This window comes from Myotis daubentonii, chromosome 16, assembly GCF_963259705.1.
Source record: "Myotis daubentonii chromosome 16, mMyoDau2.1, whole genome shotgun sequence".
In the NCBI taxonomy this organism is placed as follows: domain Eukaryota; kingdom Metazoa; phylum Chordata; class Mammalia; order Chiroptera; family Vespertilionidae; genus Myotis; species Myotis daubentonii.
In genome coordinates, this window is record NC_081855.1 from 21,102,358 (window position 1) to 21,113,886 (window position 11,529).

At 47.0% G+C, this 11,529-nt stretch overlaps 1 long non-coding RNA gene across 5 annotated transcripts in view; it reads right to left on the minus strand.

The window, feature by feature from the left end:
• Positions 1–1,865, minus strand: part of LOC132218215 (uncharacterized) — a 32,326-nt gene extending 30,461 nt beyond the window's left edge. For all 5 annotated transcript variants that reach the window (XR_009449109.1, XR_009449110.1, XR_009449106.1 and 2 more), the window contains exon 1: positions 1,508–1,865. This is a non-coding gene — a long non-coding RNA (uncharacterized LOC132218215). The remainder of the gene's footprint in view (positions 1–1,507) is intronic.
• Between the last annotated feature and the right edge of the window lie 9,664 nt (positions 1,866–11,529).

The window sequence follows — 11,529 nt, forward strand, 5'->3', positions numbered from 1 at the left end:
ATATTAGGCTAAATGCTTTAAATACTTTATCTCGTTTAAGGTTTTAAACAGCCATATAAGTAAATGTTACTATGTCAACTTTATCAAATGAGGAAAGCAATGTATCTTGTCCAAGGTTAGTGAATGAGAAAGCCAGGATTTGAACCCAGGTTCTCCTGGGTACATGGGACAAACTCTTTCCATTAAATCATACCAGATTGAGAACACAGGAAAAGTAACTAATTTGGGAGAGGAAGGTCAGGAGAAGGAATTTAATTTATGTATGTCATAAATGCCCATAACCACCCTGAGAGAGTAGCCTCTGAATAGTGTTAATATGTAAGAAGTAGAAGGCAAATTTAATTTAAAAGACTGCTCTCACTGAAATGCATACTACTGAGCGGTCTTAAAAAGAAAACTCATCCTAGTCCATTTAAGAGTTATGGAGAAGTTAACATGTCATCTATAGGAGCTATACTTCAACAAATTCTAATAGTATCAGCCAGTTAACTATTTTAACTGAATAGATGAACTTTAATTGTATTGATATAACCTCAGTCATGAACATAAAGCATTTTTGAAATTAAAATTTATGCTAGTAAAAACAGGATTGGATATACAAAGTATGACTGACATCTAATTGCCCTGGAAAAAAACCTTTTCCATAAAGTGAGGCATATTTGTACTAAAATTCGTAACCAACTTTTGATCTGAGGTGAGATTATACTTAAGTAACCCTCTAAACTCAAATGAGCATTTATTAGAAAATGAGTACATAAAGCAGTGCTATGTTAGTTGTTCCTGGCCCCATCTTATATCTTAGCTACTCGTCTATGAACTCCGCAAGGGTAGAAACCATGTTTGCACATAGCTTTGTACTTCCACAGTAGCTGGCACAGTGCCCCATGAAAAGTAGGTGTTTAATAATATTTTTAGGTAAATGAAAGAATTGATTAAAAAGAAAATACTTAGGAGCCTACATATCTACAATAGTAGCTATAATAATGTAAACAGAGGCAAAAATAACTAATCAAAACATACCTGGAGTGTTATGGTTGAATACTTTCATTAAACAAATATTAATCAAAACATAACATTTTTCTTAACTAGAACTTTATGTACTATCATAAATATAGTTGCATGAAAACATAGCAGTGAATCGCTTAGAAAGCTAACAAATACATATGTACCCAAGAACAGTGACCAAACACTAATTTAATGTAAAAGACTATTAATTCTGTTCTTTTAAAGATAGATTTAAAAATAAAACTGTTGCTATTTATCTCAGTCTGTACAGATACATTTAAAAAATTAGTGAAGGATAGTCTGATGCTTAACAAGGTTTATGAAAGAGCATGTGAATACCCAGTTTAGAGAAATGAATAATTCATAATGGAGTGTGATTAAAGTGAAAGTGATCTTATTTGCAATAGCCACTATATGTATAGACATGAATAGCACACACGTGTTTTCTCCCACATATACCACTTTTCACATACACACGTGCATTTACAATATATAGTCTTACCCAAGATTTCCAGGGTCAAAATCTTGATTCAGGTCACAGTCAATATATCTGGTACACTTCTTCACTGCTCTTGGGTTGGTGATAAATGGTTTTACCTCCAGTCCTGTTCTCTGAATCTCAGCGCCATTCTCTAGCCAGTGCTTAACCAGAAATACTCCTGTTAGCTCATTCCCGTGAGTTCCTCCAAAGATAGCAACCTTTTTTATGGGATCTTCAATAACATAAGTCATTTTATCAAGTAATTTTTATCTGATTTCTGCAATTTGGAAGAAAGAAGAGCAAAGAAAACTTATTTTCTTAAGAAAACTTTAGAAATCTAAACCTGAATGAGACTTTTACCAAAGTGCAAAGTACAGAGTTCTCTTGAATGGAGTGTATTTTAATTTTCTGTTGCAAGTCTGAGCCCTGTTTATTATAGGGCACTCCCTGCTTTAGCCCTGCCCTTTACCATATTTGGATCAAAATATGCAGAGATTAACTAAAGTTACAGCTATTTACTTTAACTTCTTTTTTTAAAATTTTTATTTTATTTTTATTTTTTTATTATTAAATCTTTATTGTTCAGATTATTACATTTGATCCTCTTTTTTCCCCCCCATAACTCCCCTCCTCCCAGTTCCCACCCCACCCTCCGCCCTCACTCCCCACCCACTGTCCTCATCCATAGGTGCACGATTTTTGTCCAGTCTCTTCCCGCATCTCCCACACTCCTCCCCCCCCCCCCCCCCGCCAGGAATAGTCAGTCCATTCCCTTTCTATGTCCCTGATTCTATTATGATCACCAGATTATTTGTTCACTTGATTCTTCGATTCACTTGTTGATAGATGCATGTTTGTTGTTCATAATTTGTATCTTTCCCTTTTTCTTCTTCTTCTTCCTCTTCTTAAAGGATACATTTCAGCATTTCATATAATACTGGTTTGGTGGTGATGAACTCCTTTAGCTTTTCCTTATCTGTGAAGCTCTTTATCTGACCTTCAGTTCTGAATGATAGCTTTGCTGGATAAAGTAATCTTGGTGTAGGTTCTTGGCATTCATCACTTTGAATATTTCTTGCCATTCCCTTCTGGCCTGCAAAGTTTCTGTTGAGAAATCAGCTGACAGTCGTATGGGTATTCCCTTGTAGGTAACTGAGTTTCTTTCTCTTGCTGCTTTTAGGATTTTCTCTTTGTCTTTGGCTCTTGGCATTTTAATTATGATGTGTGTTGGTGTGGTCCCCTTTGGATTCCTTTTGTTTGGGGTTCTCTGCGCTTCCTGGACCTGGAAGTCTATTTCTTTCACCAAGTGGGGGACGTTTTCTGTCATTATTTCTTCAAAGAGGTTTTCAATATCTTGCTCTCTCTCATCTTCTGGCACCCCTATAATTCTGATGTTGGTACACTTGAAGCTGTCCCAGAGGTTCCTTACACTATCTTCGTATTTTTGGATTCTTTTTTCATTTTGCTTTTCCAGTTGGGTGTTTTTTGCTTCTTCACATTTCAAATCTTTGACTTGATTCTTGCGCTCCTCTGGTCTGCTGTTGGGAGTCTGTATAGTATTCTTTATTTCAGTCAGTGTATGCTTAATTTCTAGTTGGTTCTTTATCATAACAACGAGGGTCTCATTAGATTTCTTGTAGATCTCATTAAGTTTATCGGCAGCTTCTAGACAGTTCTTGAGAGACCTTAAAAGTGTGGTTCTGAACTCTATATCTTCCATTGACAATTTTGTCCTGTTTCTTTGTCTCCGCATTTTTTTTATGCTTTCTTGGTGCACCCCCTAGTGGTCTTTGTGCGCAGTCTTGTTATAGTTAAGCCTTGATTGTTGTAGTTAATACTGGGGGGATTTGACCTCCAGGCCAACTGGCTATGAGAGTCAGCTGTGTCTGCAGTGGGAAAACTTCTGTCCTCTGGGGAGGTGCTAATCTAGCCTTTGCCTGAGGCTATCTGGCAAATGGCTCTGTGCAGGGCTTGGGCGGGGCGGGTCGCACTGGATCAAACAGGGCGGGCTGGAGCGAGCAGTTATGGCTGCTCTCAGTTCCGTCCCTAGGAGCTCTGCCTCACAGAGTCCCAGCAACCACTGCAAACCTCGGAGAGAAAGCTGCCTTTGAGTTCCGACCGAAGCCAGACAGTCCCGCTTCTCCCGTTTGAGTCTGGGTCCCTAGAGACTCACCCGGATCTGGAGCTCAGAGTCTGAAACTCCCTCCCGATTGAAAACAACAACCTCGCCCTCCGCCGCCATCCCGCCTGAGTATTTCACTTCAGCACTGCACCTCCTCTGAGTCTGGGTATGATATTCTCTTTCCTCCTAGTTGTAGAATTTCCACTCAGCCAGCCTTCCTGTGATTCTGGATGATGTTCGTTCCGTCTTTTAGGTGTACCCTTGAATTGGTTGTTCGAGGCAGCAATCTCCGGCGTTAACCTATGCCGCCATCTTGGTTTCTCTACTTTAACTTCTAACTCCCTCAAATGGTTGGTAGATCTAAATGTAGTGATAAATTAGTATCTCATAATAAGACAAAAATTGTGTTTTCTCTTCAGCTAGAATGCCATCTAATGGTGCTGTCATGACCGGTAGTTATAAAAAATATACTTTTCTAAATATAAAACTATAATATGCATATTGTTATTCAATATTTATAATTTCTACTTGTGTTTAAAAAGATTTCTTCTCTGAAATGAGTGCAGGTACACCTCATCTGAGAGCATTTGAATCTTAGCTCTATAAACAGTTTCAAAGGCCGGTCCTCAGAAACCTCCTCTGGAACTGCATCCTTTCTTTCAGAATTGTTTTTATTGTCAGACACACAGGAACCAAATTAATGACCACCGGGACTTAAAAAGCTACTTTGAAACATGCCTTTATTTCTCATAAAGTTTTTGGTAATTCTGTGTCAACTTCTTTAGGAATCTTTCTTTTTTGGTTCAATGCTCACTTTTTCTTGCCTCAATGCTCAAGAAAAAGTAACTTAGTAATTTTCAAGACTTTGTCATGCCTGAAAAAGTCTTGGGGCATGCTACATGCGCTAACCAGATTGTATGAGTTTATGTAGACACAGCCAGCTCAATTTACTGGCAGCAGAGGCTCTCCACCGGACTGTGTTACTCAAGAGGGGGTCTTATTAGGGGAGACTAGCCAGAACACGAAGATGGTTACATTCCTTTGGAGATATGGTTCTGAACCAAATCTGATTTGATTTCATGCTCAACCATCCAGAAAGTCAAATGTGATGGAGTACTGGAAACACTGTGTGTACTAGTGATGCCAGACTGTTTGCTAGGGGTGCAACAAGAGGAATCCATTACTGCAGAGCAGTTTAATCTGTCATGTTTTTCTGAATCTGTTATCTCAGTTTATTCACGTATCCACTTTTTAAATAGGGTTTGGTAGGTACTGACACTCCATTACAGGGGTAAAGGAAAGATAACTTAAGCAACTTGATTAAGGTTCCTCAGCTGCCAGTAGACAACCAGGCCTGGGACCCAGGTTTTCTGATTTTAAGTTTAACTTCAGTGTTTTCCCAGAACAACAGGGTGCTTCCTGTTCATTTTGGCCTTCTCCAAAGTTCTAATTTTGCTCCTTTGGAATTCACGTAAACAGTCACTCCAGTGTGCCTCAGAAACAAGCAAGCATACAAACAAAATACATGATCCTATCTAATAAAAGAGAAAAATGGTAATTGGCGTACAACGATACCCTTTTCATTGGCTAATCAGGGCTATATGCAAATTAACTGCCAACTAAGATTGGCAGTTAACTGCCAACAAGATGGCGGTTAATTTGCATATGTAGGCACAATGCAGGGAAGCGAAAGGGAAAGCAGGAAGAAGCCCCCTGCCACTGACAGTGATCGGAAACCCAGGGGGGAGCTAAGAGCTGGGGGGCAGGGCAAAGGCGGCCCTAGGGCCGCCTTTGTCCTGCCCCCCAGCCATGATCGGAGAATCAGGAGCCTTTGCCGCCCTGGCCATTGACAGCAGGAAGTAGGGGTGGAGCCAGCAATGGGAGCTGGGCACGGTTGAAGCTGGCAGTCCCAGGAGCTAGGGGTCCCTTGCCTGGGCCTAAAGCGGAGCCCACGATCGCGGGGCCGCTGCAGCTGCGGGTCCCCGCTGCCCGGGCCGGATGCCTAGGCCAGATGCATTAGGCCTGGGCAGGGGCGGAGCCTGCAACCTCGGGGAGCTGGGGGTCCCCTGCCCAGGCCTGACACCTCTGCCGGAGGCCTCAGGCCTGGTCAAGGGGCCGATCCGGTGATTGGTGATCGGAGGGTGATGAGGGTCAACTCCTTTGGCCGAGGCGTCAGGCCTGGGCGGGGGGCTGAGCCGGGGATTGGGGGGATATGATGGTCCCCTTGCCCAGGCCTGAAGCCTGGGTCAGAGGCGTCAGGCTTGGGCGGGGGGTGGAGCAAGCGATCAGAGGGAGATGGGGGTCCCCTGCCCAGGCATGATTCCTGAGCCAGAGGCCTCAGGCCTGGGCGGGGGCCAGAGCCAGTGATCAGGGGGGGATGGGGGTCCCCTGTCCAAGCCTGACACCTCTGGCGGAGGTGTCAGGCCTGGGCAAGGGGCCGATCAGGTGATCGGAGGGTGATGGGGGTCAACGCCTGAGGGCTCCCAGTATGTGAGAGAGGGCAGGCTGGGCTGAGGGACACTCCCCCCCCACACACACACACCCAGTGCATGAATTTCGTGCACCGGGCCCCTAGTAGAAATATAAAATGTGAAAACTTCAAAACATTTATTCAACCAATTCCTGTGTGCTTTCTTTAAAAGATTATAACCTAGAGATAGTGAAAGCAAAACAGTGAAACCTAAATTTACATCCTATCTAATAAAAGAGAAAAATGGTAATTGGCGTACGACGATACCCTTTTCATTGGCTAATCAGGGCTATAGGCAAATTAACTGCCAACTAAGATTGGCAGTTAACTACCAACAAGATGGCGGTTAATTTGCATATGTAGGCACAATGCAGGGAGGCGAAAGGGAAAGCAGGAAGAAGCCCCCTGCCACTGACAGTGATCGGAAACCCAGGGGGGAGCTAAGAGCTGGGGGGCAGGGCAAAGGCGGCCCTGGGGCCGCCTTTGCGCTGCCCCCCAGCCATGATCGGAGAATCAGGTGCCTTTTCCGCCCTGGCCAGTGATAGCAGGAAGTAGGGGTGGAGCCAGCAATGGGAGCTGGGCACGGTCGAAGCTGGCAGTCCCAGGAGCTAGGGTTCCCTTGCTTGGGCCTAAAGCGAAGCCCACGATCCTGGGGCCGCTGCAGCTGCGGGTCCCCGCTGTCTGAGCCAGACTCCTCAGCCAGAGGCGTTAGGCCTGGGCAGAGGCGGAGCCTGCAACCTCGGGGAGCTGGGGGTCCCCTGCCCAGGCCTGACACCTCTGCCGGAGGCCTCAGGCCTGGTCAAGGGGCCGATCCGGTGATTGGTGATTGGAGGGTGATGAGGGTCAACTCCTCTGGCCGAGGCATCAGGCCTGGGTGGGGGGCGGAGCCGGGGATTGGGGGGATATGATGGTCCCCTTGCCCAGGCCTGAAGCCTGGGTCAGAGGCGTCAGGCTTGGGTGGGGGGTGGAGCAAGCGATCAGAGGGAGATGGGGGTCCCCTGCCCAGGCATGATTCCTGGGCCAGAGGCCTCAGGCCTGGGCGTGGGCCAGAGCCAGTGATCGGGGGGAGATGGGGGTCCCCTGTCCAAGCCTGACACCTCTGGCGGAGGCGTCAGGCCTGGGCAAGGGGCCGATCAGGTGATCGGAGGGTGATGGGGGTCTACGCCTCTGGCCGAGGCATCAGGCCTGGGCAAGGGGCAGAGCCAGCAATCGGAGGGGTCTGGGGGTCCCCTGCCCAGGCCTGACGCCTCTGTCTGAGGTGTCAGGCCTGGGCAAGGGGCCGATCCTGCGATTGGAGGGTGATGGGAGTCAACGCCTGAGGGCTCCCAGTATGTGAGAGGGGGGAGACTTGGCTGAGGGACACTCCCCCCCCCCCCCACACCCAGTGCACAAATTTCGTGCACCGGGCCCCTAGTATTGAAATAACTGTCCTGCCCTAACTAAAAGCCCCTGTAGCTTTTGATTTTCTACCCACGTCACTGTATATTTGAACACTTCAGTGTGGAGAGGCTGAAAACAAGCATAAGTACAAACAGATGGTAGTCGTACTGTGTAGCTACTTTGGTTTTAAGAGCAGTAACTATGGTGAATTATTAACACTTGCTTATATTTTGTTTGGGCTTCTGACGATTTGGGGTTAGTTGTGTCATTTGCCCTAGTCTTTCTGGAAGTGCTGCTGCAGTTGCTTACTCATGGCTGGCACAGATGACTGGTATTTGGAGACTTGTTTCATGGAATTTTAACAGGTCAGCACTTTGAAGCCCATTTAACATTCATAAGTAAAGTTTCCCTTACATACAAAATGAGTAACTTTTTTTGATAGTTAATAAATCCCTGTAAATCTGTCCCATCCTTACCTTGTTTATTGTTAGAGTCTGTCTTCTGTGGAAAGCTTTATTAGAGAAAAGGAGAGCATTTCCTTAGAGCTAGAGCAAGTGGCTTTTCATACTCTTATACCCAGTTAACTTCTGAAAGATTTTAACTCCGTTTTCTAAAGCACACTAAATTTTAGAGCCCCCCCAAACCACATAAAAAAATTAGTCTAGCCCTAGCCGGTTTGGCTCAGTGTATAGAGTGTCAGCCTGCAGACTGAAGGGTCCCGGGTTCGATTCCGGTCAAGGGCATGTACTCGGTTGCAGGCTTAATTCCTGGCCCTGGTAAGGGCATGTGCAAAAGGCAACCAGTCGATGTCTCTCTCTCATATCGATGTTTCTGTCTCTCTGTATTTCCCTCTCCCCTTTCACTTTCTCTAAAAATCAGTGAAAAAATACCCTCTGGTGACGATTAAAAAAAATTAGTCTAGTTTTTTGAAAGTTCAGAGAACTAAGAGTATACAAAGTGGAACCCTTTCTAGTTGTCACAATCTCACTATTGGGTTGAATATTTAATGTTTGAAGTACTTAAAAGAATAAGCCTAATAACTTCCAGCACTACAAATGTTTTTGTGTGTGGGTGGTCGTGGTGTCTGATTTATTGGTAAAATAATGTAGTTTAAAGCAAAGGGAGAGTAAACTTTTTATAGTCATGGCTGTCCAATAGATCAATGCCAGAAATTTTGTGGGAGTCAAATTTCAGGTGGGATTGTTTTCAAAATAGTATGATTGAGACATAAAGAGGATCTTTCCTCCAATACTATCTGTAAGGTGTCTCATATATAATGTGGTAGTCCAGCAGTCATGTAACCAAACTATTCTACTTTAATTTGCTGTCACCATCCTGAACAACTTTCTAGGTGGAAATAAATGATAACCAGAACAAGATAAGGATCAGGTAGATAAGTTTGTAAGCTGCTTTCAAAGATTCCACATTGCTCATGCATGTAATTCCTTACAGATATAGTACAGGATGTTGTTCATAGTGGTTTTAGTTTTCCTTTTTAAATTTTTTTTAAAAAAACGATTTTAGAGAGAGAGGAAGGGATAGGGAGGGAGAAACACATCCATTGGCTGCCTCCCGCATGCCCCCCACCGGGGGTTGAGCCTGAAACCCGGGCATGTGCCCTGGCCGAGAATCAAACTGGTGACCTCTTGGTGCATGGGGTGATGCTCAGCCGACTGCCCCACACTGGCCAGGGCTATAGTTTTCTTTTAAATGAGATCTCTATTTTGCTGGGGATAGGTGGGCGTTGGGTGCATATGTATATATTATGTAAATATGTATGTATCAGGTTAAAATTGGCTTCCTTGAAGCGTCTACTCATTTTTTTTTTTTAAGTGTCCTCTCTGGAACCATGACGAGTAACAAGTCTTTTCAGACACTTTGTTTAAAGTCTTTTTTTCCAGATTAAATGAAGACTCTGTTTCTTCAAACTGTTTCTGCAGTTTAGCGTTCAAGGTTCCGTATTAGCCGGTCTCAGTCCACCTCGAATCCTATCTCCTCTGTTGGACCTTATCTTCAAGGAAACCGCTCTTGGTCTCATGGTGCCCTAGTCCTAGGCTTTTACAACCTTCCCTCCACCTCTGCGCTCTCTACACCTCCTCCTTCACCCATTCCAGGCCTCGAATGGCTGGAACGCATGGTAACCCCAAAACATGGTCTTGGAACCCAGACAGGAGGAGAATCACTGGCCCCGGCCTATAGTGAGCACTCAGTAACTGGCAGCTTGCTATACATAAGGGCTAACAGTGATAGAGCGTTTTCTGGTTTATTATTTTGAGGACAATTAAGTAAACATTGTATTGCTATTCACTAAGCGGGAAATGCAGGTCTAAAGGGGGTAAACAACTTGCCCGAGGTCACCAGTCCGGAAGCAGCCGCCTGGAGTGGGAGGTCAGCGTTAGGGTCACGGCTCCATCCCGCTCCTTCCGGCCCGGCCTGGCCTGCGAGGCGCGCGTGCTCCCCTCTCCGAGCTCCTGCAGCCCTGGCCCTGCCCTGGCGGCCGCTCCCCACCTGCAGGGCTGTCTCCTGGACCCAGGCCTCCGCTCTCGCACCAGCCGGGCGGCCTCCTGTGGCCGGTGCCCTGATGGCTGTGCCTGGGAAACGCAGCCCGACCAAGGAGACCCTGGACCTGCTTCCGAAGGCCGGCGGCCTTGGACTCATTGTCTTCGAGGCACACGCGGTTGCCACCAGCATCGTATGGACTGACGTCCAGAACCTAAGAAATGACCCCGGGGGTGGGCAGGGGCAGGGCGACCAGCCCTCGCACAGATTCTGACAAATCTGGGGCAGAAACCGGCTGGGCAGATCTGCCATCGTCTCACCCGTGACTAGAACACAGTCTTTCTTCTCTGGGCAGAACTCTAAAGAGGTAGCGCCCTCCCTGCACCTCGTACATGACAGTGTGAGGACGCAAGGGGAGGCGTGTCAACGTCATGGTTCCTGGGAGAGGGGGTATTTGTCCTCCTCAGCAGAGGGCCTCGGGCCATCGTGTGCTCCCGCCCAAGGTGGTGGCCTCTGCGCCTGCGCGGCGCGGGGGAGTGTAGGGGGTGGTGGGGGGAAGGGCCAATGGGAGGGCAGCGTGGTCTGAGGTGCGCCTGCGCAGACTTGAGGCATGCCTGGCAGCGGAGGCCTGAGGTGCGCCTGCGCAGGTTCCTGCACGCCTGTGCCTGCGCCTGCGCAGGGCTCGACTTCCCGCGCTTTCTAGGAGGTCCGGGGTCGTGGACTGGGCAGTCTTACGCGGCGGCAGTTGACTGAGGCGACCGTTGACCGTGGCGGCGAAACCTGAGGGTAAAAGTCGGGTATGGTGCGGGTTGGAGAGCCAAGAAGGGAAAGACCGTTTTGTCGCTAGTTACCAAACTACCCCATTTCCTGCGTGAGGAGGGGATGTTGGAAGAGAGCATGAGCCCTGACTGGAACGCCTCTCCCAGGAGGGGTCAAACTAGGCCTCCTGGCCTCCCCCTGAAGCAGTGGGCTTTGGGGGTGCGGTGTGTGTGTGGGTGCGCGCTCGGGTTTGTAAATTGAGCAAACTTTCTGCTTGTCCTCTTCGCCGGCCACATTAATGCCGGTTGGAAGCTGGGGCCCTGGCCCAGGGTCAGTGGTCCTGGGGGCGGCTGTTGCAGGTTTATTCTGTTTGCGCGAAACTCGGAACCGTCATAGCCCTTGTCCCACCACCCTCCGGGTTCGGGTGTGCGTGGCGTTGGTATTTCTGGGCTGAGAAAAAGCCTCATAACCGCCGATGGGGTTCCGAGATTGGCATCAGGAATATGTTTCTGGGATCCGGCTTCACGCCCAAGTTAGGAAACAAAGCGGAGGCAGTCCCCGCCCTTACGGTTCCCGGGTTTCATGTCTGTGTTTGGAAATTAACATTTACCTCAGAACGATTCGCCATGACGTAGTTGCGTTCCAGTCTGTCTGCCTCACTGGGTCATGAAAGTTGGCATCTGGCCTTTTCACATGATAGGGAAGCGTTTGTTGAATTCGGTTCGGGTTGAAATGTATTAGGGAGGCTACATATGGGGAAAAAATTATAGCGGAAATTTTGTTATCAAAGAAAGCCGAGAAATGTGTTTGTCT